General features: G+C 36.2%; 1 protein-coding gene across 1 annotated transcript in view; it reads left to right on the top strand.

Annotated features, from left to right (window-relative positions):
• The first annotated feature begins 70 nt into the window (after positions 1-70).
• LOC108755865 (protein Wnt-5b-like) overlaps positions 71-7,176 on the top strand; it is a 19,208-nt gene continuing 12,102 nt past the window's right edge. Inside the window, exon 1 of the mRNA XM_018499218.1 lies at positions 71-519. The gene's annotated coding sequence lies outside the window, so the exon portion shown is untranslated. The remainder of the gene's footprint in view (positions 520-7,176) is intronic.

Raw genomic sequence — 7,176 nt, 5'->3', positions numbered from 1 at the left:
CTCTTCCAGAGCGTTCTCCACAGCGTCGCGCCGCGCCGCGCCGCGCCGCGCCGGGGAAGGAGTTAAGTACAACATAAGAAGTGGAGCTACCCTCTTTCCCCAAGGAGACAATTCCACTGGTCCAATTCGTACAAAAATAATCTTTGATACTGGGATTTACGGTTGCGAGTCGGAAAACCATACTGGGGAACAGAAAGAAGGAGTCGTGTCCGCAATTCGAGAGACCAGACTGAATCAATTATGCGAGACGGTGGATGTTATGGGTCGCAAAATGAGACGTGAAACAGTGTGGAGTCGTGTCGCGCGAGGAAGGAGAGGAATGTTTCCGTCCAGAGGGCTATTTACGATTCAAAGGACGAGGACCTGTCACGGCGATTCTCGATAAGAAGGCAAGATCGATTCGCATCGTGATCGGTATTATCGCGGAAGGACGAGCGAGAGATACGGGATTATCTCCGACGAGTCGAGCTGGGGCGCAATTATCTCTGAGAGTTAACGACTGCGGCTTGCTTCGTTCCGGTGAGTAATTATTCAATTAAACGGCAACTCGCCGTGGTCAGTTTAGTATATAATGGACAATCTGTCGTAATGAACGTCGCACGATTGCTATTCTCTTAAGATAATAAACTTTCGAGAGTCTGAAACATTAAAAGCGTATTTAATTTAATTCTAAAATAATTAAATTTAATATTACCTTTTTAAATTATAAGATATAAAAGTTTGTAAGAATTTTATATCGTAGATATAATTTTTTATATTCGCGCGCGGGTATTCATATAAAGATTGCAATAAGCTTCAAAATTTTGTCGGAAAACTCGATTTAAGCAGATCTCGCTGAAATCACGCGATAAAAGAAGAAAGTATCATTTTTTTCGAACACAGTCAGTAATTATTATCTCACTATTATTCTCATATTTCTTCACATTCATCTTATTTTCATTCTTTTATTTTTCTTTCTATAATTATTAGTTCTACTTTTTATCACTGCATTAGACTGCACTAGAATTTTCTTTCTCGTTCTTTTTCGCTAAATATACTTTTTTTTACTGCAAGTAAACACTTTTATCTAGTTCGGCCACATAAAACAGATCTATAGTATTTTGTTTCATTTTACTTCAACTTTATTTTTAAATCCGGTTTTTTGTGATTGAACTAATGTATATTTGAAACTTGAAGTAAGAATTTTACATTTGGCGAAAGCGAGAAAAAAAGTTGGGTTTGGTTTAGTGCAAGAATAAAAAACAGATCTTTTGTTCCTCCTGCGTTACTTACCGTCTATCATAATTCGCTTTCAATTATATTCTAATTCATTTCTTGTATATTCCTAGAGAACTTGAGCGGAACTTTAAAATAAACGTTTTAATTGTCACTCTGAAGAGTGAAGTCTCATTTTTAACGATTAAAAATTGAGCCACTCTTTCTCAAGACTGGCTCAATTTTCACTCTTTAGAATGAGATTCCACTCTAAAGAATTTATAGAGAGTAATAACAGGAACAATTTGAATGCAATTATACGGCTCTGAGAGCGCATTCGCGGATGACTCTTATCTTACGTTTTATCGCGAGTTACTACGACTCTCCTCGTGTGTAATAAAAATTATAACAAGATCCTTCCTTGATGAAGAAACGCGCCGCGTAGCGTTCCAATGACGCAGTCTCGCGGATCGAAACACACGTTTACACAACTGTCAACCGTCGTAACAGGATCTCGTTAGCGGGCGGTCGATACAGTATACCCGATGACGGTGTACGGTGGCGGTCCGATACTCGACAAAAGCGACCGTCGAGATAAGCTTTCATCGGCGCGATCGCTCGCCCGCGTTGCGAGAGGGTCGCGACTTTAAGGACGCTCAACCCTTTCCGCTCACTTCCGATCCTTTCACTTTCCAGCCATTGTTCGCGCACGTGATTCTAAATTTTAAATAACCTAATCGCCATCAGACGCATCGTATACCCCGAAATTGGGACCCATTCCGATATGAATCCGTGCTTCAAAAGAATGAATGTCGTGCGTGCAACGAAAAGTATTCATTCTTAAATATTGTAATATGTATGATTGGGGTAATATTTTTCGCAATAAATTATTATATATTTACAGTTTTTAACATGCTTATTAGCAGCAAATCATTAACAGCTTTCTAAGATACTTATATTTGCAGTAATAATTAATTTGGAATAAGTAAACATTTATTTACAGTAAGTAAATATTTGTTCAGTAAAAAAAGATTGTTAAATCAAATTAACTCATTTCTTGTATCAAATAAATATATCTTTATATTTATTTATATTATATTACAATATTTAATAAATATTTAGTTGGCAGTATTCAACTAAATATTTATTAAAATTGACTATATTTTTTTTCAGTGTATGTGTTCTTGTAATGTTTATACAATGTATACACGAAAAGGATGGTTTTGCTGAAGTATCTAAAAATTTAGCTATTACATATAGATTTAAAAAGAATTCTGTTGGACCGACAAAATAATTACGTAGAAATTTCAAGCATGTTAAACAATTCTGTAAAAGTTTCGACATATTTTTAGCAACCAATTTCACATAATTATTTTGACGATCTAACGAAATTATTTTTAAACTTGTATCTATGATTAAATTTTTAGATATATTTTAACAAAATCATTGATTTCGTATATAAATCGTGACTTTCTAAGGAATAATATTTCTGAACGTGCCGGAACTTTCTCACTCAAAATCGAATCTCCCGTTCGTTCCCGAGGCAATGCCTCGTCGTTAGATTTCATCCGTAACGTAATTGACGTAAAAAATTGTATCTCTCGCAGACAAAGATTATTGGATTCCCGGAGAGATATCGCCGCAAAGAGAGAGAGATATCGCAAACGACTGTGGAATCGACTCGAGATACTAAACCGTGTCGAGAATTTCCGCCTGATAGTCGCTGGACCGGCAATGATTTACCGATGTCTCGTCGGATTAATAGACGAGCCCCTCTTTTAACGGCTCGCCACGATTCGCCTGGAGTTCATCTCGCAAATGACCATTCCGTTATACCTCGACTTTGCTCCACTTTGTGACCATCACGAACAATAGGCACGCTCCGGGAAGCTTCATTGATCTCACTTCCTTAGATTGTAGAAATCATTTCTCACGGAATATGATTTTCCACGAATGATCATCGATAGAGATCGAAGAATCCGCATAAAGTATCTGATATTGGAACATTTATTCCTATAATATCTCGAGTTTTGTCGCACCAATAATTTTTCTAAACAAGAGCTGATTGCATTTTTATCTTCTTAGGAAAAATATATTTTCGAACTGAATTTTCCTTCTCGCAATCCTTTTAGCAATAAAATTAATAATAGTAATAATAAGATTTATTGACGTGATAAAATTATAAAATTATAAAAACATGAACGTATTGTAAATTAAAGTAGTCACTCACAAAAGGTGAGGTATCAGCAATTATCGTACAAATGATAAGTATACTGAGAAAAAAATATCCTAAATTTCAATAAATATTTATTTCAATAGTACCAACTAAATATTTATTAAGTAGAAAAATATATTTATTCGGCACAAAAAAACCATTAATTTGATTTAACAAAACAACACTTCTTTTTATTAAGTAAATATTTATTTGTTGTAAGTAAAAATGTTTAATTGACAGTATTCAAATAAATATTTATTTAAATTTAAGCAAATTTTTTCTCAGTGTATCTTTGGACAATCAGAAAATTAGTATGATCGCGCGACGCAAAAAGAAGAGGAACTTAATCCCTCGCTAAGAGTATCGAGATTGTTGTGTTTAATGACGGTCGTTATCGGGTGAATAATATCGCGTCGCAACATGCTCGCTGCGACGATGCCTTTTGAACGAGGTGAAAAGCGCGTTTTAAAACTGTCGCGTTTTACGATCATGCACTACCGCGTCGCATGAAAATATTCGCCGAGTAAAATATTTCGCGCGACGCATCATCGATGATTATGCGGTTCTCCTTGTGTGGGAGCCCGACGGGGCCGTATGACGAACTGGCATTGAACTGGCCTCGGAGGTGTAATCACCGCAGGATCATTTTGTAGAACGTTTAGAAACGCGGCAGTATAACGATGGCGTGGCTCGCGATCCGGACTTCGTAATACGACGATGATGGACAACGGCTGTATACTCCATTACCTTAGATCGGATCGCGATTATTCTGAACTCTCGCGATCACGCGAGGAGGAAAAAGGAAGGACTTGATGTCAACGTTGACAATCTTTCCTCAAGGAACACGTAAAAATCAACAAAAAATCCAAATGATTTATTATTTTGATTCTTAACATTATATTTTGTAATAAAAATCATCATTTTGGCATTAAAAAAAAGTCATTTTGGTTTTCTCTTGATTTCCGTGTGTTCCTTGGATCATGTAACATTTTTCCATTGAAAATAATAGAAGAACGAAATATTGAAATTAATTCGCTGATCGTGAAAAATAACGTAATTTTTTTTTTAGGACGAGAACATAAAAAATGAACATTTCTTTCAATATCTTCAATTATGGGCGTAGCTAAGAGGTTGAACCCGTGGATTAAAACCGCTTAAATGGACTATAATGAGTATTCAAGAAATTCATTTTAAAAAAGGAGAAAGAATTGGAAGATTTATAGAAATATTTTCTGAGACTTCAAAACTGCTGCGTTACAAATGTTAGCTTTTCCAGTTTGAAGAATCGATTTACAATTTTACGAAAAAAATTAAGTACTCGTACATTAATAAATTAAATATGTGTATGATTTTGTGATTTATTTGTAGTAATTAATTAAAGATAATTAATATAAAACAAAACAAATCCGATAATTCATCGATTATCCTCCCCCTTTTAAAAAGTCAAAAAGTCTCAGTCAAAAGACTTTAATTTGACTTCCCTCCCAAATAAAATCCATGTTTTCAATGGCAAAAATTTTAATTTTTCACAAGGTTTGAATTTTCGCAAGACTTGAAATTTCCAAAAATTATTGAACTTAAAAGAATATTAAATATATATGTTCGAACGTTGTAGAGAAAGAAAACAAAGATGCTAAGTGCAAAAAGCATAAGAAATGCAAATAGATTATTACGGTTTCGGGCTAGAAAAAAATTACGTATTCGGATCACTACTCATCACTATAACTCATCATTACTTGGATCTTTCACGATCAACCGGCAGATCTTATCTAATTTGGTTCGTCATTATTATCGAATTATCATTAGTATTAATTATACCATTATCATTAATATTAATAAGTACCCCGTAAACTTGATCCATTAGAAAATCCGTGACTTCCTGATGTAGATATTGTTTATGGTCACGTGCGTTATGATTCAAAACGAGAAGGTACGACGTCGTTACGCCGATACCTCCCAATTAAAAGTCAGTTCTCCCGAGGATAAATTAGTGCGGCTGAATGTTAATAAGGTACCTTCACGAAAGCGTCGTAAAAGTTATGAGTTACGATTGAATGGAGTGGCGGGATATCTACGCATGTACAGTGAGCGTAATCAACGATTACAATGTCCGACGAGAGCCTTTTGTGTTCCTTTCACGTGTCTGTAAAAAGGGACTCTCTCCCTCTCTTAATGTACGTAATTACTCTTCAGTCGTTGCAATCTTCCCGAGTACTCTCCATTCACCTCGGTCGCTTTCGCTCGTTCGATCGGTTTTATCAAATAGCGCTTCAAGTAATTCTTTATCAAACACTTCACTCTGCTTTGCCTTTGAAAAATAACATGAAATTCATTCGACGTGTAATCGAACAAGGAAACCTAATTCTTGAAAAGTGCATCGCATACGAAAACTATGAGAGAATCTATATAATATCTAACAAACTATAATATTTCCGTAAGCAATATTTTCCGATAATTCAGATCCGTTGATAAAGTTCATAGTTTTAAGACGTCTAAAATCTATTCTAAAACACCTTATTTCCATCAATTTTTTTTTATACAATTAGTTTTTATACAAAACAACATATCTTCGTGATACAGGTTGTATCACAGATCCTTCGATTGTGCGAAGTCCTCCGATTGTACACTAAAAGGCAGAAAGATCCTCTTTCTCGAAGTTTGTCTTTCCATAGCTGACTGGTTTTTCTCCTATTGAATTGTTCTAGTGTAAGTCGTATCCTCGTGCAAGACTGTATTGACAATCGTCGACCAGTCTCACTGTACTCGCATGCTTCGCGTCCAGTTCACCGATCTTCACCGCCTTTCCTCTGGCCTTCCTCTTTCTTTCGTCTTTCTTCCTTCTCTCTTTCCTGCCGTTCACTGGAGCTCCTTCTGCATCCCCTGTCCTCCTCTTTCCCCTGCGTCGTTCCTTTCGGCCATTCTCTCGGTAGGCTCTTCGTTTTCCTCTGCGTACGTGCACCTCAAGTGTGTGTACACTTGGACTCCGTCCTTAGCTTCCAACTTCGTTAAGAGGGCTCGAGTCGTCGTCTTGGCGCGCTCCGTGAAAATCTAGAGCTTATTGCTCCCCCTATCTCCTCTCCCTCCCCCCCCCCTCGGAGGGACAGTTTGACGCAACTTGGACCTTCGAATGCTCTCTCGCGCGCTATCTTATCTAGTGAATACAATTAACGACCTACCCATATCGACGACTAGATAATGTGCCCCGAGATCCTTAAACGAATTTTACTTCTCTTTTTCCTCTTGCGACTTTCCACGATTGCAACGCGAATTGACATTTTATCTGTCCTATCTCGGGTAAATTTGCGATGAAAGAAAAACTCGAGATAACGTCAATTATGTGGCAAGCGAGGGGCGCGCAGTAAAGCGAGCAATTCATTAAGTTCATTTTGAAACTCGATGGTTAAAACGATGTCGTGTCTCAAGTAGAAGAGACAAAAGTCGTATAATAATACAATAAAGACATTATCATTGATCTTATCTGTCATTTATCTACAGAACACATAAACAAAAAAATCAAAATTATTTAGACTTTATTTTTATTCTGAACATCAATAAACAATCAAATTTTGTAACCAAAAATCATTTTTACGCTCCCTTAATTTGACGTTTGTTTTTTTTTTTTTAGGTACTTATAAGTTAATTTTTAAGTATCAAATGACATCATGATGTCTAATGATATCATTATTATAATATCTGTGTCTGTCTAAGGTATAATCTAGAAATTCGAAAGCGGAGAAGAGGATAGAGAAGAAATGGAATGTCGCGTC

The sequence above is a fragment of the Trachymyrmex septentrionalis genome, unplaced genomic scaffold (assembly GCF_001594115.1).
Source record: "Trachymyrmex septentrionalis isolate Tsep2-gDNA-1 unplaced genomic scaffold, Tsep1.0 scaffold9, whole genome shotgun sequence".
NCBI lineage: Eukaryota > Metazoa > Arthropoda > Insecta > Hymenoptera > Formicidae > Trachymyrmex > Trachymyrmex septentrionalis.
This window is presented reverse-complemented; position numbering and strand designations above follow the sequence as displayed.